The following is a 27,313-nucleotide window of genomic DNA, read 5'->3' as shown; positions in this document are numbered from 1 at the left end:
AGCCTTAAAGCTGCTCTGTGGGGAGGATCACATGATGTAGGGTGATCTTAGAATAGTGTGGCAACATACGGCATTTACAACTCCTGCAGTTTTATTGTGAATAATTTGATTTTGGCCCCTCTTGCCTGCAGTCTAGAAAAAAGTTCCAGCCTTCTTGAATTTTTGGAAAGCAAAATCATAGTGTGTGACCTCACATACGCTGTGACCTGTAGCCTAGTGAAATGTGCACTAAACTGCAAGCCTGGAGACCATGAGTTCCAGTGTCAACTGTTCCAGTGACTGCTGTTTGTATTTCTGTGATTAGCAACTCTTATTGTAAGCCAAGATCTCATACCTTGTGTGGACTAGTATCGTTCACCAGTTTCACAGGTAAGATAAGTGAGAGCTTGTGCAAGGTTGCTTCGGGCCAAACTGGGAACTGAACTCAGGTTTTGAAATATGAGAGTGGAGTCTCTTCCATTTTGCCCTGCAGTCTTTCAAGGGAAGCATGTCAGATTAGGTGATTCTGTAATCCACACTAACACAGTGTGGTTCCGTGACACTCTTTAGCACCTGAATCGCATATAAAAGCTTATGACTCTGCTACTGTTTATGTGCTATTAGGTCTGGTTCTTAAGATGTGCTTTTACATTGCCCCAGGCTCATTGCCCCGCCCTCAAGATGACCCGAGAAGGGGCATTGTGAATTTGGCTATGCTCTCTGTAATCACTAAACCATAATCTCCCAAAGGCAGGAAGCGAAACCATGAATCCTGATGCCCAGTGTTTCACTCCTTTCTTGGACTCGCCCACATGGATGATAAGATCATGCTTTCCACTACTCATTACTCCTATCACTAATGTGGAAGAGGTTCATGTTGTGAATCTGTAGGTTCAAACCTTGCCCATGTCCTGTGTGTGTAAGGACCCTAGAGTAATTGTTGAATTGATTTTATACAACAACATATTTATTAAAAAGTAAATTTGGATGCTGTACTAATATTTGTTTTACAGTTAGATGTAAGTTATTTCCATTGGACTAATGGGAGATATCCCATTCAGAAGAAGGTGTGACAGACTAAGAATGTGTTTGAGATTGAGAGCAGTATGTGGGGGATATTGCCGGTTTGTGCAAAGAATGGAAGACTCTGCCAATGCAAGATCCAAAAAGGACAGAACTTGATTTAATAAACTCATCTTCCCAGAAAGTAAGCCTCATTCTCAAAGGTGTTTATGGAGAAAGGACGCCTCAGGGCACTGCTAATGAGCTATAGAGCCTTTTCTGGTAGTTCAGCCATTTGAATCAGACTCAGCTAAAGTTGTTTACATCTAACTGATATTTGGTAGACCTTATATGAAGTGAGTTTGATCCCTAGTTCTAGATCCCTCATCACAGATTTACCATCATGCTTGCACTAGCTTGTAAGCACCTTGGAGCAGGTGCTGTCTCTTACTATGTGTCTACATACAACACTAAAGCACAGAGCGGCCTTGATCTGCATTGGCTCTCCTTGCAAGAACTGCTGAAGCAGGGGACAAAGTTTTCTTAGTCACTGTAAATTTGAGAGAGTTGGGACCAATGACCATTGTGTCTCATACATTGGAGGAGGGCAGGGAGAGTTGATGAAAAAGCAAAAGAAAGATGGAAACACAATTTAATCTTTTAAAGAAAAATCTTATGATTTTCAGCTAGTCTCATGATTTTTGAACTTGGCTGCTCCTCAAGGGCAGTATAGGGGGTGAAGTTGGAATATGCTGATAACTTGGCAATTCTTGGCTTTTGTTAGTGGCCTCTTGGGGCTGTTGATGACTTGATCAAGTTGGAGCAGCCCTTAAGTTTCCATATAGTTCTAGTGAATCCTAATGGAGAAACAGGGCCTTAACAGATGGATGAAAGGGAAGCAATGTATTGGCCAAGCTGCTGAGATGCTTTGCATCTTGTATTGGGTTCATGATTTCTGGAGTTTTACTCACTGTCACTTTGATAGCTTGAAATTTTGAATATACACATAGAAGAACATAAATTGTTGGGCAAAAGTCAACATGGTTTCTGTAAAGGGAAATTGTGTTTTACTAATCTATTACAGTTCTTTGAAGGAGTCAACAAACATGTGGACAAGGGGGATCCAGTGGACATAGTATACTTAGGCTGGGTCTACACTACCCGCCTGAATCGGCGGGTAGAAATCGACCTCTTGGGGATCGATTTATCGCATCCCGTCGGGACGCGACAATCGATCCCCGAATCGATGCTCTTACTCCACCAGCGGAGGTGGGAGTAAGCGCCATCGACAGGAAGCCTCAGAGGTCGATTTTGCCGCTGTCCCTACAGTGGGGTAAGTCGGCTGCGATACGTCGAATTCAGCTACGCTATTCGCATAGCTGAATTTGCGTATCTTAAATCAACCCCCGCCCCCTGTAGTGTAGATGTAGCCTTAGATTTCCAGAAAGCCCTTACAAGGTCCCTCACCAAAGGCTCTTATGTAAATTAAATTGTCATAGGATAAAAGGGAAGGTCCTTTCATGGACTGAGAACTTGTTAAAAGACAGGGAACAAAGGGTAGGAATAAATGGTAAATTTTCAGAATGGAGAGGGGTAATTAGTGGTGTTCCCCAAGGGTCAGTCCTAGGACCAATTCTATTCAATCTATTCATAAATGATCTGGAGAAAGGGGTAAAAAGTGAGGTAGCAAAGTTTGCAGATGATACTAAACTGCTCAAGATAGTTAAGACCAAAGCAGACTGTGAAGAACTTCAAAAAGATCTCACAAAACTAAGTGATTGGGCAACAAAATGGCAAATGAAATTTAATGTGGATAAATGTAAAGTAATGCACATTGGAAAAAATAACCTCAACTATACATACAATATGATGGGGGCTAATTTAGCTACAATGAATCAGGAAAAAGATCTTGGAGTCATCTTGGATAGTTCTCTGAAGACGTCCATGCAGTGTGCAGAGGTGGTCAAAAAAGCAAACAGGATGTTAGGAATCATTGAAAAGGGGATAGAGAATAAGATGGAGAATATATTATTGCCCTTATATAAATCCATGGTACGCCCACATCTTGAATTCTGCATACAGATGTGGTCTCCTCATCTCAAAAAAGATATACTGTCTCTAGAAAAAGGTTCAGAAAAGGGCAAGTAAAATGATTAGGAGTTTGGAACGGGTCTAATATGAGGAGGGATTAAAGAGGCTAGGACTTTTCAGCTTAGAAAAGAGGAGACTAAGGGGGGATATGGTAGAGGTATATAAAATCATGAGTGATGTGGAGAAAGTAGATAAGGAAAAGTTATTTACTTATTCCCATAATACAAGAACTAGGGGGCACCAAATGAAATTAATGGGCAGCAGGTTTAAAACAAATAAAAGGAAGTTCTTCACACAGCGCACAGTCAACTTGTGGAACTCCTTGCCTGAGGAGGTTGTGAAGGCTAGGACTATAACAGGGTTTAAAAGAGAACTGGATAAATTCATGGAGGTTAAGTCCATTAATGGCTATTAGCCAGGATGTGTAAGGAATAGTATCCCTAGCCTGTTTGTCAGAGGGTAGAGATGGATGGCAGGAGAGAGATAACTTGATCATTACCTGTTAGGTTCAGTCCCTCTGGGGCACCTGGCATTGACCACTGTCGGCAGACAGGATACTGGGCTAGATAGACCTTTGGTCGGACCCAGTACAGCCGTTCTTATGTTCTTATGTTCTATGTAATATCTGTAAGAAAGCTTAAACTTTTTTTAAAGTCTATCCTTATTAAAAACATTTTTTGAAAAAGTAACATCTCATGCACAGTTCCCAGTTTTTTACCTTGTAATAATGTCACATTATATTTATTCATTTATTTTAAATAAACAGACATGCACATAAAGCCTGGTCCCCATTATAGTCTAATGGTCTGCAAAAGTTCTTCATGCAGTTTTTTTTTAATTACGTATGTATTCAAAAAACAAATTCAAACCATTATAAAAGAAATAAAAATATCTGTCTTTGGATGAAACATCCAGTGCCTAGTTTTTAGCCTGGGGCTGATTTTCACAGCTGAGTTGCAGCCCCCCAAACACTGGCTCAAAATGGAAATGCTGCCAGAATTTAAACTATAGTAAAGGTAGTGGGCACCATTATAATACTGTAAACATAGTTTGGTCACAGAAACATTTTCAACTCAGAATATTGTGCACAATATCTTAATTGTATTTTAAGCCTAACTGTAACTGCCATATGATGCAAACAAGAGGCTTTCTTAAGCATAATAAAGCAGCAAGACAGAAATAAAATGGTCTGAGACAATCCTTGTACACCTGTCCCCTTCATTTCAATATATCTGATACTAGATTTAAGGGCTCGGAAATGAGGAATTAGGAAGCATGCAGATACCATTTAAATTGGCTATTAAAAGATTAGCGGCTTTTAAAATTGATAGAACATCAGGATCAAACAATATAGGAAGTAGGAAGAGAAATTGGAGAACCTATATTAGAAATTTTAGATCCTTGAAGACTGGCAAAGTCTAATATAATGGCATTATTTAAAAATGGCCTGGGGAGACATTGGGAAAGCACAAAACATATATTTTGGCATAAGCAATGGAGAATGTCCTAGATAATATTTTAAGGTATCAAATGAGCGGAACATTGGGACAAGCATTGCCTGATTAAGAAAAGCAAATCTAATTTTAGGGTGGGGGTGGGAGGAAGACCTTATGTCTGATCAGTGTATTGGAATCCTTGATCATTACTATTTCTGCCAGGGTAGATAAGGCAATGCAACAGACATCCTATACTTAAATGTTCAAAAATTGTTTGACAAGGTTCCCTAGAAGAGGTTAATGCTAAGAGATAGAGCCACAGAATAAGTAGAAAGTTGGTCTAATGGATTTAAAATTGGCTAAAAAACATAAAACAAAGAATTGCATACTAGCAATCTAGGGAGGCTTTACCAACTGAAAAGGTTACTACTGGTGTATTGCAGGGATTATTCTAGGTCCATGGATATTCATGTAAAAAATTATAGGGTATGTGCTTATTAGTGTTATCGGCAAAATTTGAAATCTTGCTTTCAATAAATTGTAAGAAATAGCAATTACTGAAAAACAGTGTGTTCAAATTCTGTAGAGCTAAGAACATTTTATTATTGGTACAAAAAGAGAGAAAGAGAGAGAGAGAGACTGCCTGTCCAGTGCATATCAAAACGTTGGAATGATGATTCTCAGTGTAAAAACTAGAAAGGAAGACGATAGACTTCAGTGGGAGTGGTATAGCATATCTCCTGAGCTGATCAGGCGATTGGGGTAATAAAGCTACCCAAAACACTAGCTGAGGACAGAATTGTTCAGCTAAAGAGGAACATCTCTGATAGCATGTTTAAAGCAGGTGAACTTTGTAGGGTGAAGCCCATCCTATTTTCTTGGGGGGCGGAGGTGAGAAAGGAAAACATTTTATTGACTAACTGTAAAAGAAATCTTAAGATCATTACTCAAAAGAAACAGTTCACCTCAGAAAATAACACAGATTGGATGATAAATTAATACTGGGGAGCCTGGGTACCAAAAAGTTTTAATTCTTAATTGTTCTACGCACAGGAATCTGAGATGCATTAAATCCTTTGCTCTGCCTCAAAGTGCCAGCCAAGCCACTTCATGACTGATGCATGCCCTCATGCAGAGTGCATCCATCAGCCATGCACTCACTCTCATTCTCATTCCAAAATCCCACCCTTCTGGTTTTAATTTGGATAGCATTGTAAGTACGTCTAAACTGCAGGGAGAGTCTTAGACAATCCACTATTTCAACATCCCCTACAGATGAGAATAACTGTAATGGAAAAGAAATATACCTGAAAGAAATGATAAAATTGAGAGCCCTCCCACTGAAGTGCCTGGACAATGCTGGCTGGTGGTATTGATGACCCACTAAAAGAAGAACAGAGAAAACACAGAAGTGGCTTTTTTGGGGTGTGTAGAGGATAGAGCTTTTTTTCCCCTTCTGCCCCCCAGGGGTCTATCCTGCCAAGTGTTCCTCTGAAAAGATCACAAAAGTTCACTCCTGGAACAAATTGTTTCTATAAATCGTGATACCAGAAATGCAAACATGGATAAACTTGCTGAAAATAAACTGACAGTGTGCCAGTTTGCTTTCAACAGTGGCAGAGGACCAAGCCTGACAGAGAGAGCAGAAAAGTGTATACTTTTAGAAATCATTTCTCAACTGATAAGGCAGGAGTGAAAAAAAATGGATGAATACCATAAAAGTTGAGAATCTGAAAAATAGTTAAATAAGGACATATAATCTATGTAGGATTTTTCCAAGAAAGAATGAAATATATGCCTTAGGTATATTTAGACACAGCCATAGAACAGACAAAGGACCAAATTCTGCCTTCTTTTACTCATATTAAGTAATACCTTACTCAACAAGTAGTGCTGTTGGTCTTAGTTGGAATCCACATAGAAAGTGCTACTCAATGTGTATAAGGATGGCAGAATTGGGCCCTAGGCTAAGAAAAATGAGAGAAAAGCTGTACACTCCCTCCTAGAATGAGATCAATTGGAATAACTAAAGATAAGATCAAAACTAACATTTAACATGTAAAAAGTTTGGGCTAGTAATGAGCCAGTTGTTTACAAGCAAAAACAAAATGGAGTTGAAAGATGAGTTTGACAATAAATAAAGGTAAATAAAAGACCCAACGAGCAATGGAAACATGAATAAAGTCCTAATGGCAAAAATGATGCTTACAGCAAGGAAACATAAATTCCTGAGAGAGAACTTAGTTCATCAAAAAGAAATACAACTGATCATAATCTCCATGAAGAAGCAGAGTTTTGTTTAATGGACATGTTTGTCCCAAGCCCCATGCCAAACTGCACTCACAACACTTACAATTGACATTAATGGGAGCGTCTCACATAATGGTATCAGAATCTGGCTGATTTCAGTTACAACATTTACGGAGTGAGGGATTGTTATTTATTTATTTATTTATTTATTCACTCATGTAAGGCAACTTTTGGCTCCATGATCTTGCTGTTATTGTGTGCCAGGCTGGTACTTTGATAGAATTAACATCAGCTGCCAAAACCCCTGAATGGCTGTAATACTAGCCAGGAATTTTGGGGGTTGTGGCTGCACTCACTTATCCCAAGTAATGCGCATACTCAGGCAGTTGTGGGGTAGAGGGTGGCACAGGAGCTGTTCCACTGCTTTTACATCCCTAGAATAGGAGGCAATTCTCTTGTGGATGGCTCTGATCATTTTAGGGGTGCTTTGTGCCAGTGGCATGGCATAAAGCAGCCTTAATATAGCTGTGGATCTATGCTACGGCCTCAGCACTGCATTAATATCAGTGTTTTGAAGTCACATGAGAACCAGGACAGAGTTTTCAAATCTTGGGCATACACATCACAAAATTTGCAACAAATATCACAATTTGAGCTGGCTGGGGGGAAGACAATTTGGTTTTGTGACAACTTGTGAGGTTTAAATATTTATTTTGGGGTTTTTTCTGTGCATTGGAATGAAAACAAAATCTTTCGAAGGTGTTCACAAAACAGAGGGTCTGTTATCAGATCTAAAAGAGCTCTTTCTCTCAACTCTACTCTGAGCCCAAGTTTAAAACTTCAGTCAGGATCAATATGTTTCCAGTTTGACGATGCGGCATATTTTGCTGAAAAAAAGTTTTGTTCCGACCAGCTCTAAATACAATACAAAACAGATGGAGCTGCAATCTAGCCATCTTCAAACACTCTTACACCCTCATATTTGTTTAAAGGGTAAAAGGGAAAGCACTGAGAAGTTGTTTTTAGTCTTTATAAACCTATCCTGAAGAACAGCAGTATTATCATATTGCAGTCCAAATATACAAACAATAACATTAGTCAGAATATTCATTCCTAAAACAATTCAAACACCGTTCAGAACACAATCCTTTTATACAACATACCTCATTTAACAACCATTAATACATTTGCCATCTCAAATCTTGTGCATCTAGTAATGACTTATTTTTATTCATTGAGCTGATTCAAGTTATCTGCAGACCTATACTAATCATGTGGAGTGTAATGTGCACTGTGTGCTTGCCAGCTATTTTTTAAACTTTAGGCACTACACAATTTACAACATTGGATAAGCAGAAATTATAAATGTTCTTTTCTCTTGTAACATAACAAGCCAAGAATCCGAAACCCCTTGACCAATTTTGCATTTGAGAAACAGCCCATTTCTTATATCTAACTTGACCCAATCCCTTAATTATGCCATAATGATTACAGACAACACTACACAAAATCTACACATCTTGTTTGGCAGTGCATCAGACTGAAACAAATTGTCAACCTGGTATTAAACAGTTGCTTCTTTCTGATGGTCTGATTCAACCGGCACCCTCGACTCCCAGTAGACCAAGTCCTGTGATTCATATTCAATTCTTACTCAGAAAAAGTTCTATTAACTTCAGTGAGCAATTTGCCTGAGTAAAAACAGCAGGGTTCAGTGTGTTATTATTAATTAACAATTTATGAGCAGACAAAGGCCAAATTTCATTGAATAAGTTATTCACTATGAATTATTCACCCAACTTGACTAACTGAGCATCAACATGGAACTATGAAGTTATAGTCATTTTACCAATAGGGAAACTGAAACACTGTATTTAGATTATAACTTCTGTCGGGAGTGTCAAAGCCAGTGACTGACATAACAGGTAGTAGCAGATAGAACTCTAGACTCCCAGTTCTTTGCCATATCTATTTGCCTGCATGCTGTTCTAGTTACGCAGTTGTCTATATTCCTAGGAATAAAGATTACTTATTGGAATTACACTGTACTAGTATCATGCACAGGGGAAACTGAGAAGATTGTTGCCAACTAGCATTCTTTGGCATATTTGGCATAGGGCATTACTGGAATCTGTGAAGGATAGCAGCCAGTACCACCCAGTGAAGTGAAAAATCCTCAAATCATTAAGCAAAAAAGAGATTTTGGGACAGATCCTGAGCCCCATTGCAGCATAACCATCTTTCAAGGATTCCTCTGAGGGTAAGTCAGATCCTGCACGGGTGGGGGAGGCATCTTGTAGAACACTGTCATATCTCAGGGTATGTCTACACTACGGGATTAATCCGAATTTAGATAATTCGGATTTGAGAAACAGGTTGTATAAAGTCGAAATGAGTGCGGCCACACTAGCACAGTAATTCGGTGGTGTGCGTCCAAGTACCGGGGCTAGCGTCGATTTCTGCACCGTTGCACTGTGGGTAGCAAATCCATAGCTATCCCATAGTTCCCGCAGTCTCCCGCGCCCATTGGGATTGTGGGTTAAGATCCCAGTGCCTGATGGGACAAAAAACATCGTCGCAGGTGGTTCTGGGTACAGTCTCACTTCCTCCCTCCCTCCCTCCCTGCATGAAAGCAACGGACGGCAGACAACCATTTTCGCGCCCTTTTTCCTGGGTGGGTGAACACTGCAGACTCCATACCACGGCAAGCATGGAGCCCGCTGAGGTCAAGACAGCACTCATGAATATTGCAAACACCTCGCGCGTTCTCGTGGAGTTTATGCTCAGCCAGGACCAGAAAAACGAGGAGAGGAGGCAGCGGCGGCGGCAGCATGATGAGGACATGGACACAGACACGGATACAGAATTCAGTGAAACCACAGGCCCCGGTGCTTTGGAGATCATGTTGTTAATGGGGCAGATTCTATCCATGGAACGCCGATTCTGGGCCCGGGAGACAAGCACAGACTGGTGGGACCGCATAGTGTTGCAGGTCTGGGACGATTCCCAGTGGCTGCGGAACTTTCGCATGCGTAAGGGCACTTTCATGGAACTTTGTGACTTGCTGTCCCCTGCCCTGAAACGCCAGAATACCAAGATGAGAGCAGCCCTCACAGTTGAGAAGCGCGTGGCGATAGCCCTGTGGAAGCTTGCAACGCCAGACAGCTACCGGTCAGTCGGGAATCAATTTGGAGTGGGCAAATCTACTGTGGGGGCTGCTGTGATGCAAGTAGCCAAAGCAATCACTCAGGTGCTGCTACGAAAGTTAGTGACTCTGGGAAATGTGCAGGCTATAGTGGATGGTTTTGCTGCAATGGGATTCCCTAACTGTGGTGGGGCAATAGACGGAACCCATATCCCTATCTTGGCACCGGAGCACCAAGCCACCGAGTACATAAACCGCAAGGGGTACTTTTCAATGGTGCTGCAAGCACTTGTGGATCACAAGGGACGTTTCACCAACATCAACGCGGGCTGGGCGGGAAGGGTTCATGACGCTCGCGTCTTCAGGAACACTACTCTGTTTAAAGGGCTGCAGCAAGGGACTTACTTTCCGGACCAGAAAATAACCGTTGGGGATGTTGAAATGCCCATAGTTATTCTTGGGGACCCAGCCTACCCCTTAATGCCATGGCTTATGAAGCCATACACAGGCAGCCTGGACAGGAGTCAGGAGCTGTTTAACTACAGGCTAAGCAAGTGCAGAATGGTGGTAGAATGTGCATTTGGCCGTTTAAAAGGCCGCTGGCGTTCATTATTGACTCGCTCTGACCTCAGCCAAAGAAATCTCCCCATTGTTATTTCTGCTTGCTGTGTGCTCCACAATCTCTGTGAAAGTAAGGGGGAGACCTTTATGGCGGGGTGGGAGGCTGAGGCAAATCGCCTGGCTGCTGATTACGCGCAGCCAGACACCAGGGCGATTAGAAGATCACACCATGAAGCGCTGTGCATCAGAGAAGCTTTGAAAACCAGTTTCATGGCTGGCCAGGCTACCGTGTGAAATATCTGTTTTTCTCCTTCATGAAAACCCGCCCCCTTTATTGACTGATTTTCTGTAAGGAACCCACCCTGCCCCTTCCCCCAGCTTTCTTTCAAACCAAATAAAGTCACTATCATTTAAAAATCATTTATTCTTTATTAATAGATTAGAAAAAGAGGGAGGGAACCCGGGTGGTATTTGGGAGGAGGATTGCTGGGAAGGAAAAAGCCACAAAGAAAAGGTTAAAAAAAATGACAGCCTTTTGCTTGGGCTGTCTACTGGGGTGGAATGGGAAGGTGTACGGAGCCTCCCCCCCCGTGTTCTTACACGTCTGGGTGAGGAGGATACGGAACATGGGGAGGGGGGAGGGTGGAACAGGGGCTGAAGCGGCAGTCTGTTTTCCAGCAGCCGTTCCTGAACCTCCACCAGACGCCGGAGCAGCCCCAGCGTTGCATCCTTCATCCTCTGGTCTTCCTGCCGCCATCTCTCATCTCGATCGTCTCTCCTCTCCTCACGTTGGTCCCTCCTCTCCTCACGTTGGTCCCTCCTCTCCTCACGTTCACTGACTTCTTTCCTATACTTTGAAACTGTTTCCTTCCACTCATTCAGATGAGCTCTGTCACTCCTGCTGGATTGCATAATTTCAGAAAACATGTCCTCCCGCGTCTTCTTCTTACGACGCCTTATCTGTGATAACCTTCGGGATGGAGGAGGGAGGCTTGAGGAATTTGCAGCTGCTGTAGGGAGGGGAAAAAAGAGAGAATTGTTTTAAAAGCTACATTTTGCAGAACAATGCTTATACTCTTTCACGGTGACCAACACTGTTCACATTACATAGCACATGTGATTTCTGTGCAAGGTCGCATTTTGCCTCTTAATGCTGAGTGCCTGTGACTTTGCTGCTAGAGATCAATCACAGGTCTGGGCAACAGAGGTTCACGTTCCAGCAACAGAATTCGGCTTGCATGCGGCCATGGTAAGCTTCAGCGCCGTCCGTGCTTTCCAACATACCAAGCATAGCTTGTAGAGTGCTGCAGAAGCCTGGCCAATCTCAGCCAGTTGGGGGGGGGGGGGCAGTGTGGTGGTGCTTGTCTGGGCCCCTTCAGGCAAGTAGAGTGCTGCGGTTTTTCTGTTAACATTCAGCAGCACCAGAAAACAAACTAACCCTGCAGGAAGATCCCTGCAGGCACCAAACTACCCCCCCCCCCGCCGCCGACCCCCCCCCTCTCCATGAATTCTCTGGGATGATCACGGTACCCTCCCCCCACCGCGTGGCTGGTAACAGGGAAGATCCCTGCTAGCCAAACGCGAAAAACTCAGGGCCAATTTCCCATCTGCGCTTGGCTAACTGCAGGGAAGGATTTATTTTCCGCCACAGGCAAACAGCCCAGTAGGAATGGCCACCTCTGTCCCCTTAATTAAGTTCCCGTATTTCAACCAGGTTACCAGGAGTGATATCACTCTCCTGAGGATTACACAACAAGATAAAGAACGGATGTTGCTTGAATGCCAGCAAACACCGGGACCATACGCTGCCAGGCTTTGTCAGGCAATGATACCAGATTACTTGCTGCAAGCATGGCGTGGTCAAGTGTCCTACCATGGAGGAGGGAATAAGGATGCACTGCCCAGAAACCTTCTGGCAAGGCTTTCGGAGTACCTCCAGGAGAGCTTCATGGAGATGTCCCTGGAGGATTTCCGCTCCATCCCCATACACGTTAACAGACTTTTCCAGTAGCTACAGACTTTTCCAGTAGCTGAACTGACCGCGAATGCAAAGTCAGGCAAAGTAATCATTAAAAACCGTTTGCTTTTAAAACAAGTTTTATATTTTAAAAGGTAAACTCACCTGAGGTCCCTTCCATGGGGTCAGAGTCTTGGGTACTGGCTTGGGAGGGTTGGGAGGGTACTTCAGTCAGGGTGAGAAAAAGATCCTGGCTGTTGGGGAGAAGGGAGTGCTGTGTGCTCTCTGCAAGCTCATCCTCCTCCTCCTCCTCCTCCTCCTCTACCCCCTCGGCAGAATCCTCAGGCGTCGAGACTATCCCCGACCCAGAATCCACGAACAAAGGTGGGGTAGTGGTGGCAGCCCCCCCCCTAGAATTGCATGCAGCTCGGCGTAGTAGCGGCATGTCCGTGGCTCTGACCCGGAGCGACCGTTTGCCTCCTTTGTTTTTTGATAGGCTTGTCTGAGCTCCTTGACCTTCACGCGGCACTGCTCAGAGTCCCTATTGTGGCCTCTCTCCATCATGCCCTTGGAGATTTTTTCAAAAGTTTTTGCATTTCGTCTTTTAGAACGAAGTTCTGCAAGCACTGAATCCTCTCCCCATACAGCGATCAGATCCAGTACCTCCCTCACGGTCCATGCTGGTGCTCTTTTTCGATTATCAGCCTGCATGGTTACCTGTGCTGATGAGGTATCTGTGGTCACCTGTGCTCTCCACGCTGGGCAAACAGGAAATGAAGTTCAAATGTTCGCGGGGCTTTTCCTGTCTACCTGGCCAGTGCATCCGAGTTCGGATTGCTGTCCAGAGCGGTCACAATGATGCACTGTGGGATAGCTCCCGGAGGCCAATACCATCGAATTGCGGCCACACTAACCCTAATTCGAATTGCTAAAATCGATTTTGGCGCTACTCCGCTCGTTGGGGTGGAGTACAGAAATCGATTTAAAGGGCCCTTTACATCGAATTAAATGGCGTCGTTGTGTGGACGGTTACAGGGTTAATTCGAATTAAAGCTGATAAATCCGAATTAAAGTCGTAGTGTAGACCAGGCCTCAGTTCTGAGGCTACTGTAAACTACACTGGAAAATGTGGTAACATAGAAATCATCCCAGGACTGGGCAGTGTAAGTGGCTCATTGCAGCTCCTCTTTTGCTTCTGCTGTACCCAGAACTTACTGAGGAGCACTGAGAATCTAAGACTCTGGATCTGATTCAAAGTCCATTGAAGTCAATAGATGTGGTTTTTTTCCCATTGACTTCAGATCAAGCCTGTTTCTAAAAATAGAGAATTTATTTTATAAGAATAAGAGTTAAAAATCCAGTACTCCAATCACAATGACGATACCATTTGGCATTAACAGACACATTCCACAGCATTATTCATAAGGAGATTTTCTATTTTGTTTTGCAAATGTTGATGGAAAGTCCTTGAATTGAACACATGAATCCATTAGTTCATCCAAAAATTAGTATGGGGTTCTTATTTTAGGGGGAAAACATTTCACGGTAATCCTTACATTAAGCAAGCTTTCATCATTATTCTAGATACCTATTAGGCTATGTACACAAATACATACAGCTACCACAGGAGAGAGAAAATGGTATTTTTACTATTAGTTTCCTTTGTGTTAGCTCTTATGGAAAAGTCCCCTAGAATTTAATAGGGATGAAATCAATAGGATTCTAGAGAAAGTAGTCTTAGAGCCTATAGAACTTAGTGGAGAAATTGGTATCCATTCAATAGACTTTGTATATAATTCTATAGTAGGGATATACAGTTCTATTATATTTTATGGGATGGCCCAGAAAACGTATAGAAATTTACTATTAAATTCTAAAGGACTTTTTCCAAAAGGGTTATCTAATGACTTATTGCAACATATTGTAGAAGCCTCGGTGGTTAAATAAACTGTGCTTAGGAGGGTCTATGTCTTTCACTATTTTTAAATAGGCCTTTTATTCACTATTTCAACCCCAAACATTTATAGGTACTATAATCTGTGCCATCTGTATGAAGAGCTTAATCCTCCTCCCCACCCAGAGATTGATAGTTACCACCATATGTCAGAATGGGATGCTCAAACTTTGCAACACTGAAGGATTCATTGGCAACTTTCCAAAAGCTTGAGGGCCACACCTAATTTACATACACATTTACATGCAATTTATTATCATAAATAAATGCACACAATTATAACAGTTGATTGGACTTATACTATATCTTCCTTGATAGCTGAGTAGACATTACTTGTTGTTTGCGTTCCCCAGCATTAAAAACTTGCAGTTGATCAGCTTTGAACTCGCCCTGCAATTACTATTATTTATAGAGCACCGTCATTGTGCTTAGTGCTTTAAAAAAAAACAGAGAAAATGATGGTCCCGAACTTGCAGCGCTTACAACCCAGTTAGACAGAGAAAAAAGTTCAGAGACATATAATAGAAGATGTTCCACTTCAAAATAGCAGAGATATGTTATCCCATTTTCAAAAACTGCACTTTTGTAGTATACAAGTTTTTATTGTTTTGAACCATGAACACAGAAGTGCGTGTGTGTGTGTGTGTGCTCGTGTAGGTATGTGAATATGCTAATCAACCTTAACATGAGGGAGCAAACAGGAATAAGCAGATGCGTATTACATAAATGCCCCCACCCTGACTCAGCAGGGGAAAGAAGTCCTGAGAGGTGGGGAAATGGGAATGGCAGACTTGGCTGCTCTGGGGTACTTCCCCTTCCATCCAGAATGCATATGGAGATCATGCTTGGTGTGGAGGTGGCAGGGAAGGAGAAGAGGTTGCTCTTCCTCTACCTGCTGCCATTGGCTGGGTTGTGGGTTGGAAAAGTGAGATCTGATTGTCTCTCATACTTTCCCCCTTTTGGTATGTGAAGCCCTCTGGGCCACAGAGCATGAAGCAGCAATTCAGGATGGGCAGAAATGGTGTCCCTAGCCTCTGTTTGCCAGAAGCTGGGAATGAGCGACAGGGGATGGAACACTTGATGATTACCTGTTCTGTTCATTCCCTCTGGGGCACCTGGCACTGGCCACTGTCAGAAGACAGGATGCTGGGCTAGATGGACCTTTGGTCTGACCCAGTAGGGCCATTCTTATGTTCTAATTTATTTAGTTCTTTTTTGAATCCTCTTATAGTCTTGGCCTTCACAACATCCTCTGGCAAGGAGTTCCACAGGTTGTCTGTGTGTTGTATGAAGAAATACCTCCTTTTGTTAGTTTTAAACCTGCTGCCTATTAATTTCATTTGGTGACCCCTAGTTCTTGTGTTATGAGAAGGAGGAAATAACATTTCCTTATTTACTTTCTCCACACCAGTCGTGGTTTTATAGTCCTCTTCATATTCCCCTTAGTCATCTCTTTTCCAAGCTGAAAAGTCCAGTCTTATTAATCTCTTCTCATACAGAAGCCATTCCATTACCCTAATAATTTTTGTTGCTCTTTTCTGAACCTTTTTCAGTTCTAATATATCTTTTTTGAGATGGGGTGACCACATCTTCACACAGTATTCAAGATGTGGGTGTACCATGGATTTATATAGAGGCAGTATGATATTTTCTGTCTTATTATCTGTCCCTTTCTTAATGACTCCCAACATTCTGTTTGCTTTTTTGACTGCCACTGCACATTGAGTGGATGTTTTCAGAGAACTATTCACAATGACTCCAAGATCTCTTTCTCGAGTGATAACAGCCAATTTAGACCTCATCATTTTATATGTATAGTTGGGAATATGTTTTCCAATGTGCATTATTTTGCATGTATCAACATTGAATATCATCTGCCATTTTATTGCTCAGTCACACAGTTTTGAGAGATCCTTTTGTAGTTCTTTGCAGTGTGCCTGGGACTTAACTATCTTGAGTAGTTTTGTATCATCTGCAAATTTTGCCACCTGTTTGCCCCTTTTTCCAGATCAATTATGAATATGTTGAATCGGACTGTTCCCAGTACAGATCCTTGGGGAACACCACTATTTACCTCTCTCCATTCTGAAAACTGACCATTTATTCCTACCCTTTGTTTTCTATCTTTTAACCAGTTACCAATCCATGAGGGGACCTTCCTTCTTATCCCATGATAGCTTACTTTGCTTAAGAGCCTTTGGTGAGGGACCTAGTCAAAGGCTTTCTGAAAATCTAAATACGCTGGATCCCCCTTGTTCACATGCTTGTTGATGCCCACAAAGAATTCTAGTGTATTGGTGAGGCATGATTTCCCTTTACAAAAGCCATGTTGACTTTTCCTCAACAAATGATCATCTATGTTTGCCCAGGACTGAAGTCAGGCTTACTGGCCTGTAATTGCTGGGATCACCTCTGGAGCCCTTTTAAAAATTGGCATCACATTAGCTGTCCTCCAGTCATTTGGTACAGAAGCTGATTTAAATGATAGGTTACAGACTACAGTTAGTAGTTCTGCAATTTCACATTTGAGTTCCTTCAGAACTCTTGGGTGAATACCATCTGGTCCTGGTGACTTCTTATTGTTTAGTTTATCAATTTGTTCCCAAACCTCCTCTAATGACACCTCAATATGGGATAGTTCCTCAGTTTTGTTTTTGAGTCTTTGGCTAGCTGTTCTTCAAATTCTTTTTTGACCTTCCTAATCATATTTTTACTCTTCATTTGCCAGAGTTTATTCTTCTTTCTATTTTCCTCACTAGGATTTAACTTCCACTTTTTAAAGGATGCCTTTTTGTCTCTCACTGCTTCTTTTACTTTGTTGTTTAGCCACGGTGGAACATTTTTGGTTCTCTTACTATGTTTCTTAATTTGGGGTATACATTTAAGTTGAGCCTCTATTATGGTGTCTTTAAAAAGTTTCCATGCAGCTTGCAGGGATTTCAGTTTTGGTGCTGTACATTTTAATTTCTGTTTCACAAACCTCTTCATTTTTGTGTAGTTCCTCTTTCTGAAATTAAATACTAAATTGGGCTGCTGTGGTTTTTTCCCTACTACAGGGATGTTAAATTTAATAAATTATATGATCACTATTTCCAAACAATCCAGCTATATTCACCGCTTGGACCAGATCCTGTGCTCCACTTAGGACTAAATCAAGAAAGTGACTGGCTTGATTTGTTACCAAGGAACCAGTGGTCTATTTTCCAAGAGGGTCTGTCTGTGCGGAGGTTTTCTGTAGAAAGCCATACCTTTTGTCCTACAGAATAGCCCAATCCTTATTGCCTGTGTTTGTTTGCATGTTTTTTGTAGTCCTCCTTTGCCTTCTCAATGTGTCCCTTCACTTCCTTTTGGATGTGATGGATGTGCTGTACTAGGTCCAAGGCCGATGAATTGGGGGAGGATGCCGGTAGTTGTGGGTGAAACCAGGTTCCCTCTAATTTTTCCCATGCATGTGCAGAATGAATTTTGTTATGTGCACCAATATGGAGGTGATGTGTCACACATCACCTCCATATTGGTGCACATAACAAAATTCATGTGGCGGAGGTGGGGCTGAGGGGTTCGGAGTGTGGGAGGGGGCACAGGGCTGGGGCCTAGGGTTGGGGTGTGGGAGAGGTGAGGATTCTGGCTGGGGGTGTGGGTTCTGGGATTGGGCCAAGGATGAGGGGTTTGGGGTGCAGGCTGCCCCAGGGTTACAGCAGGGAGAGAGGACTCCCCCATCTCTCTCTCCCGGCAGCAACACCTGGGCTGAGGGAGAGAGGCGCCTCTCCCTGCCATGGTGGATCTGGGCTGGGGCTGGGTTGGGGCCAGGGGAGGGGTTCATCTCCCCTGGCTGTGGCGGGTCCAGAGTTGGGCTGCGCTGAGGCCGACTGGGAGGGGTGCCCTGGAGCCCTGAGTGCCTGTGTGGCACTTAATAGGCTGCTGCGCGGCCGCACAGCTTAGAGAGAACTTAGGTGGTACCCATAGTTAACAAAGAAGTAGCTGTGGCCTGTGGATGCGTGATCTGCATTATTATAGGAGAACGCATCATATGACAATATTGCGGACTAGTCACCCTGGTGATGGTTGGTGTAGCACTGTAGGGATTGCTCTAGAATCTTGTTGATTCTTTCTGTTTGGCCATTTGACTGAGGATGGTAGGCAGAGGATAGATGCATGGAGACCCCCTACTAGATGTAGGGCCTCATGCCAGAAGAAGGCAGTGAACTGGGGCCCCTGGTCAGAAGTGATGTGATCCAGGAGGCCATGAAGAGTGACTACATTGTTTATCCAGAGTCATGCAGTTTCTCCTGCAGAGGGTAGACCCATGCAGGGAATGAAGCTCTGGGGCAGTGAGGGGTTCGGCATGTTTTGAAAAATTTTAGATGAACTTCCAGTAAAAATTTGCAAAGCCTAGAAAATGTTGAAGGTTGTGCACATTTTGGGGGGCTACCCATTCATGGACAGCCTGAATCTTTTTTGGGTCCATCTTGATTCCTTCTGGGGGGCAGGATGAAACCCAGGAACTCAGTCAAGGGCTAATCGAACGCACTCTTTCCAAGTTTAGCATCGAGACCGTGTTGTTATTGTCTCTCCAGGACTGTGCGGATGTGAGTGGTGTATTGGCCCAGATTGTCTGAGAAGATCAATATATTATCTAAGTGTATGGGTACAACCTGGGCTAGTAGTTCTCCTTGCACATTTTTAAGGAAGTGCTGGAATGTTGCTGGGGCATTAGTCAATCTGAATGGCATGATTAAATATTCAAAATGACCATAGTGGGTTTGAAAGGCAGTATTCCATTCATCCTCTTCTTTGATAAAGATTAAATTTTAAGCTCCAGGGACATCCAGTTTAGTGAATATGCAGGCAACCCCCATGAGGAGCCTTAAGTTGGGGCTGGGCTTCATGGGTCCTGGATCAGCAGTTGTCAGTAGGCTGCCAAGTGGAGAGTTGAAGCTTGGTTGCTCCTGTGAACCCTGTAGACCTGGATTCAAGGCCATTGAGTCATGACATGGGAGTACAAGAAGATCCTGGCCACTCCACATCCTGCTGACACATGAAGATCTCCTTTTGAGGCCATTCTCCCAACTCAAATCCAAGAAGCTTTTCTGGATCTATGCTTCAATGCTACAAGACAACAGCAAGGATGCCAGCCATCACTGGCTTGAATCATGGGCTACTTGTGATATCACAAACAAAGATATGCTGGCAGATCCAACAAAAGATGTTCTGGGATTCTGCCTTCCCCATACGTAGTAGGTGGCATTTAATTGCATTTGCATGAAGGGAACCCAAGTGAAGTGTGTCCCTTCTCAAATTTGGGGTAAGAAAGCAACGTACCCAGGTGATAGGGTTCTGGACTGGGAGTTGGGAGAGCAGGGTTGGTTCTTATCTTGGCTCTTCCATGGCTCTATTTTGTGATCTTGCATAAGTCACACTTCTTATTTGGTGCTGTGGAGGATTCAGATTTGCTATGGGGACAAAGGACGAGAACCTATGAATGAAATGCCCTTGTTGAACCATCCCGCATGAACATGAGTTACCTGTTGCAGATCTACAGGTTTTAGTGCAAATGCTGGGTCCAGTACTTGTTAAACATGTAAGCAGAAAAAGTGTTTTTAATTTCTCCTGAAAATTCAAACAAGTAAGAACTGTGGTGACAATCATGGCTTCCTTGTGTGTTATGGGAAAAATCCTCTCTAGTGAAAAGCAGGGTGTGATAACTAGGTGACTAATGAAAATACTGGAACAGTGGGAAGTGGTGGTAATTCTGCAAAAGCCCCTTTCCAACTAAATTAACATTGTTTTGGGACTGTCACAGCAAGGCTACTGGGACTTATTTGTGGGAGGGATTTTTGGTATTCATAAGTGAGAATTTTCATAATAACAAAAATAATATAATAAGAAAAGTTACAATCACCTAAAGAATTAGAACATGTAATTCTAAGTAGAAAAGATTAGCAGAATGAGCAGGTAAAAGAGTGGCTAGGCCTTTTTCAAATGACCAGTGATGGAGGTAAAGCTAGCCAACCTCGGGTGGTGCCGTTAAAGGCTGAAGAAGAGTCATTCAGTGTTGTTGTAGCTGTGTTGGTCCCAGGATATTAGCCAGACAAGGTGGGTGAGGTCATATCTTTAATTGGACCAACTTCTGTTGGCGAGAGAAACAAGTTTGGTCCAGTAAAAGATATTATCTCACCCACCATGTCCCTCTAGAGAGGAATATAGGCTTTTCACCATTTAACCCTAGAGGTGCTTCAATGATCGACAATAGCAACCCTCCCTTATACTTGAACCTTTATACTTGAACTCATTTGAAGCTAATGTTGGCATGGTTAAAGGATAATGCTGAGAGACCCAGATTAACACATTATTGGAGGGGTGGATATTAGGGAAATTAAGTTGTACACTTGGCATCACTATCTGGGTGATTTTTTTGGCAGGAAGATGTGAGATGGGAAATTTAAGTAGGTGGCAGAATGCCTGAGAATCCTGTTAGCCACTCAGCACCCACTCCTTTTCCTTCCAGCCTACTCCTCACCCTCCGGCTTCCTCAGGATCAACACAGAGGTTGACATACTTGGAAATCAAAATGCATACAATGGTTGGTGTATCTCACTTGACTAAGGAAAAACTGGATGATTTAGATGTGTTGATACAGGTGATCAAGGATTCTAGTTAAATTATTCCAAAGTATTTACAAGTAACATGGACCCTTCAAAATTGTCTCTAAGATGATGGCCCTGGATAGGGTTTTATGCACACCTGGAAGCTCTCATCTTGAGAGTCTCTTTATTTTTTCATGGTCCCAATGAAAATGAGGAAAAGGTTGAGAGTGTGGGAGGAATCTTTGGAATATTTTTAAGGGATATCATTTTGGTGTTCTGATTGGATGCCTGGTTCAGATTCACAGGAGCAATCAGATGCCTTGCTGGAGTCAGATTTGGAGCATGTTATTGAGGAAGTTGGTAGCCCAGGGATGGAATGAGGAGAGGTGAGAAAGAGAGAGAGTGAGACATACTATTATTTTGGATTTCCTTTCAATACTTGGGTATGCATTCCTTTAGGACTGATGCAGCAGCAGCTGCAGTGTTGGAGGGATTTGATTCTCAGAGGGGTCCAGGCAACTGAGTTCTGAATAATTCAATGTTATGGACTTTGTCCCCCTTATAAATGGGGATGAGCACAGCAGGTGGAGAATGTGAGCTAAACCTTTTCAGATTGTAATTATGAGGAGATATTGGAAACAAGGTGGATGTCTGGATTTGCAGGCCCTTTGTAGTGCATTGAGCCTACAAGAGGGCAGGAGAATGGCAGGTGGGCTGCAGCTGGGCTTTGGGAACAAACCTATCAGCTTTCAATGGTTTCAGAGATGGTGCATGTTGTGGAATCAGCTTATGCATCCATTTAACATCTTGATTATTCATTGACAGGAAACTGATCTTGAGGTTTGCACTGGAGTGAATTTGGGAGACAGGATTTAGCAGGAACATGGGTTGTGTCACCCATTTATGTTTGGGCACTGAACTGTTTGTTCTGAAATTCTCACAAGATGGGTATGACAGGGCATTTTCAATCCTGATTGCATGGATCGGGTCTGGAGGTGAACTATGAGATCACTAGAGTCTGTCTACTGGTTGTGCAGTGATTACACAGGGGAAAATCAGGTATGATGGATATGTTTATCTGACACAGGGACTGATATGTGGTTGGGAGAAATTAGAGAGTGGATTGATCGGAGGCAGATACCATATTGTGTGGTGGGATCATAGCCAAGCTATTCTGATGTCCCCTGTGGCTGTTGTCCAATGTGGGTCAGAGGCTCAAAGGAAAACATGTGACCTGGAAGATAACTGGTAGACCCTAATAGCTTGGAGGAAGAAGGGCAGACCTTCATTATTCTCAAACTGAAGTATCTTTCATGTGTAACCTCATTCCCCTTGTGGAGGAGGGCAAGAGGATTCAGACGTGGTCTGAATCCTAGGGTTAGTTTGAATGGAGCCAACCCTGGATATTGATTATTTGGCAGGGAGGCCATTAACACTGCACTGAACCTAAAGAAATACCTGGTATTTTGTAGAAAGTTTAGCCCTCCCCCCTTTAAAGTTAAAGGCTAATGAAGTTGTGGCCGTCAGTGCTAAAATCCATTGCTGAGTCTGTTTCCATTCTTCTAAGTATCCTGATCAATGTACTAATTTTAAGATGCGATATATCATATATGTTAAAAATGAATGGTCTCAATAATTATGTGGTATAATGGTGACACATAAAAAGCAGGGATATATTTCTTTATGATTGTCTGGTCCTTTGCTGCAGTAGGGTTGTTCATATATCTGTAAATATAGATATATGGATATATTCTTTAAACTTGGCAGTCAGTTAGCTGCAGCCTGAAGTGGCCATTTTGCAACTGGCATGCTACACCTTCACCTTCTGCATGGTGAGCTAACAATAACAGGCTACATAGAAACATATTTTGGGGAGGGATTTGGATGAAGACAAGCTGGCCATCTGACCCATAAGGAGGATTAGGAAATCCGGTTCCTGTGGATTTGCATAGTAGAAGTCTCTGAGACTATAGGAACCAGAGAGCTCTAAAAATTCAGAGGTTCAGATAAGTTTGGATAAACTTCTCAAAATTTACTTTCTTCTCCAAACAACTTAATTCTCTGATTACTTCCTGTCCTCCTCCTCCTTCCCTATTTTCCCCAAACTCATACTTCTATTGCCTTGAACCCACTTCCTCCTTACAACTCACCATAGTCTCTCTTTACCTGACCTCAAGAGGGCCATGCTCTCTTCCTATCTCCTTTTAATAATAATATAATAATAATAATAATAAATAATTAATAATTAATACATAGCTCTTATATAACACTTTTCATCAGTAGATCTTAAAGTGATTTACAAAGGAAGTATCTCCCCATTTTTCAGATGGGGAGATTGAGGTATAGATAGGTGACATTGCTTGCCTAAGGTCACCCAGCCAGTCAATGGCAGAGTTGATAGTTGAATGAACCCATTAGGTACAGTGGACCATGCAATCCACACTCTCTAGTTCCCTGCTTTTGTGGCATACTGCATTGGGCAGTGCAGCTCTGCCATGCTCTCTTTTTTAAGGTTTTGGTTGATTGCCTTATTCAAATCTAGTGAATCCAGGTTTCCCTTGGGTCAGAGATGCCTTAGAAGATTTTGCCTCTTCCTCTGATCTCAACAGAGATTGCCTGATTAGTTGAGACTATAAGATGAATTTCAGCAAAGGAAGAATTATTACTAGAATTGATAACCAAAAAGAGGGGAGATGTATGTAGCCAGACTTTATACCTGGAGACAGGTTTAGTTTCAGCTCATTTTGGATCTAGTTCAGGAAAGTATCTCTATTAAGCAAAGAACTTGTACTTTTTGCTGTTGTTTAAGTGGTTTCCTGAATAGGAAGTGCTTTCTTGAGATTTTTGCTGCAATTCAGGCTGGTTCTTAACACTTCCAAACTAGTTTGCCATTCACTAGATTTCTAAATCTAGAAAGAAACATGCAGGAATTATGCAAATTCTTTACTGTTTAAAGGTTTGTTTTATTTTTAATTTCCAGGAATTGGGTCAAATTATTCATATACTATATTTATATTACAATCTTGAAAAAAACATTAATATTTATTTAAGTATTTGAAAACCATCTCTAAAATTTATCTGGCAATTGTAAGTGATAAAAACAAACAACTAGAAGATACTAATATAACTGAAATTTAATACCTGCTACCTAGATTGCTTGCAAAATATCAGGGTGCTTACAACTGCCCCATGAAAGTCTCTGGCGATCACTTATGTAACTAAATGTTTCAGTGTTACATATTAACATATGTGTGCTTTAGCAGGCATCCAGTGTCTGAATGTGCAACAAATTATCTTTGGATATTGAACTACATTTATTCTTGCTCTCTTTTTTACCTGATTAAGAAGAATGGGCACAAAAGTTGTTTTGCATCCCTTTGACTGGTTTCCTTTCCAATGTGTGTTGATAAGAGCCATGGAAGAAAGAGAGAGGAAATGAAAGAAGAATGTTTTACTTTACTTTCCTATGGAAAATAGCTGCTATAATTGCAAGGAATCCCAATAACATTGTTTGTTATATTAATTCAGTTGGAACAATCATGCCACCTGCAGTTGTGACTCTGCATGCTTTACATTGCTGAATGTAGTCATTTCTGTTTCCCAGTAAGAGTGAGTTGTAAAACAATTACTGTGTTGTGTGTGTAAAAAATAAAATAAAATAAAAGTAATTAATCCCAAATCTAGATTTTTTTAAAAAGTTCTTAACAAAACATAACCAAAATTGTGCTTTTCTCATATCTATTTGATCGAAATCCAAAGTGCTTCCCAGAAATAAGAGATCAACGACAGGTAGGATAAGGCTTTGGCTGGTGTTTGCATTTCATAGATTGCTTTTGTTTTCACATTTTCATGCCTCAAGGAACAATATAGGAGGCCAAAATGATATGAGCTGTGGTTTTTCAGGATAATTTTGAGCTGGGGTGGATTAAATATTATGAAAAGATTGGATTTTTTTTCTTTTTTGGCCTCATAAATGGCTCCTTTAAGCAAAGCAAAAACTGCACAGCCTTACTCCTAATACAAAAACAGTAAAGCAAATAGGAAGGTGTGCCAGCAGTAACAGAATTCAATAATTGTGTCAATGTCACTTTAAAAGTTGCCGATATCTAAAGTATCTCTAGTCCCAAAGTGTCTCATCTGCTTTCTAATTTTCCACAAGATGCTTTTAATATTTTGAGATTGATATTGAACCACAGGGGTCTAAAAGGTTTCAAAAACTCTTGCATATGCATTTGGAACCAAACAATCAATTAGATTAATAAAGAGGAATTGTAATTTATATATGAAGCCTGCATGCTCTTGTGAGATGTGTGGTGCTGAAAAAGTAAGACATGAGAAACTGGGCACTAGTAACCATATGGAGAGTGTTGTGACACTGACAAGAGGTGGGAAAAGAAGCGTGGCCCACAGAAAAAGAGGCAGAGTTATCAACAACTGGCTAAAGTTAAGGAGATGCTTCCCCCATTGCAAGCATGGAAGACATCGGAGAAAGTGCTGACATTAATACATGTCAGAGTAAACATAGTCTAAAAAGCTCTTTGCCATGATGTCACACAATGGATCTCTGCACATGCACATGGTAGCAATGGGATTGACAATGGTCACTAGTAGCTATCTTGACCTGGCTCCTCCTGCTTTAGAGATATTGCCTTTAGTCAATGTGCACTCCTTGTCTCACAAACATGCTGCCATCTTTCCTTGTTCTCATCCTGAAGGAGCACAGGCTGCAAATTCTGTGTTTTGCCACCTGAGAAGCATTAGACATGCCTTTGCTTCTGTCTCTCCCTGCTGCAGGAGGGTGTGATTGGTATAGTTAAGTGCCCTGGCTCAATATCTCTTGCTGTTGTGCACTGCATTATGGGAGCTGCAGCTTCAATACTTTTCCTTATGGACACATTCGTTGTTTGTGTTGGAAAAACATTGATAGAACCATTTCCCATTGGAGAACGCAGTTCCCTTGAAACTCTTTGTGAAAGCATGTCAATGTTGCCAAAATGTTAAGGCAAAAAAAAAATGAGGAATAAAAAAGTTCTGACAGTGTCAAACCATCCTGTTTCGGTATTTTTGAAACAAGACATTTAGATTTTCCATTTTCAAACAACTTTTTATTTCATTTTATTTTGTTTTATATTATATATTGTAATATAATATAACAAATGGTCAAAAACTAAAAGAAGCATTTTAATTGATCTGAAACATTTTTCCCCCCAAATTGTCTTTTATAGAGCATTTCAAAATGTTCAGGTTTTGTTCTCTTCCAGAACAAAGCCACATTTCAAAATCGCCACAAAACAGAATTTTGGCCCTCAGTTCAGCTCTAGTTGTCAGCCTTAGAGCTGTGTGTTTTCAGCACCTCCTCCACATCTTTTATAGGCCAATTCCCTCTGAAATTTCTGATCTATTTGATTTATAATGTATCTAATAAGATTACATCACTTATATTCCTTGCCTCCGGTGCATTACATTTCCTGTTTAACTTTTCTACCCTCTGTGGCTTTTTGCAGTCTGTGAGAGCAGCTAGGTCTAAATTCTCACAAATTAGGCTGCTATTCTTTTAATTTTAATTGGTGGTACTATACATTACTGTGTAGCACAGAAATTACATAGACTTACTGAAACCTATGTCATATTCTAACTTCCTGTTAGTCTTCCACTGTCATATACCTATTTTAGAGAATATCTCCCTCACATGATTGAGAGGCTAACTTACAATGAGAGGAAAGAACATGGGAAACTTTAGGCCCAGATTTTCAAAGGTGTCTAAATACCTTAGAAGATTTGGACATATGTTCTTCCAGAATTGAAATACTTAGCTGTCACTCTTTTGTACCTTTAAAAATCATTGTGTAGTTTATAATGGAAGCACAGATGTATTAAACATGCTGCAGTGACAATAGGAACATTAAAGAGATAGAGTTTGCTTTCTCTTTAATGCTATGCAGTCACTGAAAAAGTGTACCATCCAAGTAAAAATCAGTCCCCATGATCCTTTTAGACACCTCTGTGTCTTGCGTGAGTTTTACAGTTAGATTTGCTAAACCTGGTACAGGGAGGAGAAGTGAAAGCTGCCCACATTGCTGTAACTTTAGGTAAGTGTTGGTTATGGCCAAGCTGGTAGAGACTGTAGAGATGATGTGCTGAATCAGTACAGCCTTTAGCCACCCTGGATACACCCTTAGTCAAGTCAGCAAAACCCTCTGTAGGTAGATATTTCAAATCTCATATCTATCAATGACTATTAGCCAGGATGGGCAGGGATGGTGTCCCTAGCTTCTGTTTGCCAGAAGCTGGGAATGAGCAACAGGGAATAGATCATTTGATGATTACCTGTTCTGTTCATTCTCTCTGGGG

This window comes from Trachemys scripta, chromosome 11 (genome assembly GCF_013100865.1).
Source record: "Trachemys scripta elegans isolate TJP31775 chromosome 11, CAS_Tse_1.0, whole genome shotgun sequence".
Lineage (NCBI taxonomy): Eukaryota > Metazoa > Chordata > Testudines > Emydidae > Trachemys > Trachemys scripta.
This window is presented reverse-complemented; position numbering follows the sequence as displayed.